At 29.7% G+C, this 472-nt stretch overlaps 1 protein-coding gene across 1 annotated transcript in view; it reads right to left on the minus strand.

Moving 5' to 3' along the window:
- Positions 1 to 112: 112 nt before the first annotated feature.
- The window catches only part of LOC119587748 (cryptochrome-1-like), a gene marked incomplete in the record, with an annotated part of 40,863 nt that continues 40,503 nt past the window's right edge, over positions 113 to 472 (minus strand). The window contains 1 exon segment of the mRNA XM_037936434.1: positions 113 to 463.

Consider the following 472-nt stretch of genomic DNA (forward strand, 5'->3'; position numbering starts at 1 on the left):
AAAGTAGAAAATAACTGTAATAAATAAAAACCCAAACTAGAGTTGCACATACAAAATATATTTAGCTTTACTTACTTTTTCTAATTATTAATATAGGATTTAAATAATGAGAAACATGCTTCCACATCTATTATCAGTACTGTTAATACATATATTACAGAGATACTCTGTATTCTTTCTTTCGTCTAAGCGTTTCATTTCTATAAAATCAGGGTGTAATCTCTCACACAGCTTTCACAATTGTCGACCAATGCATAAATATTACATTATCAGCAATCACTGTGTTCTGAAATTATCAGTAACTGTACATTTGACATTTGTCAGCTCAGTATGTCATCAGCCTCCTGATATAACAGCATTTATCATTTCATACATATTCACATAATTAGAACAATTTTTCTTATTTCTGAAACTGCTAGATATAGTAAGGTATTAGAGGAAGGCAATTACATTAGCAGGCTGACTTGTTCTT

This window comes from Penaeus monodon, chromosome 23 (genome assembly GCF_015228065.2).
Source record: "Penaeus monodon isolate SGIC_2016 chromosome 23, NSTDA_Pmon_1, whole genome shotgun sequence".
Taxonomy (NCBI): domain Eukaryota; kingdom Metazoa; phylum Arthropoda; class Malacostraca; order Decapoda; family Penaeidae; genus Penaeus; species Penaeus monodon.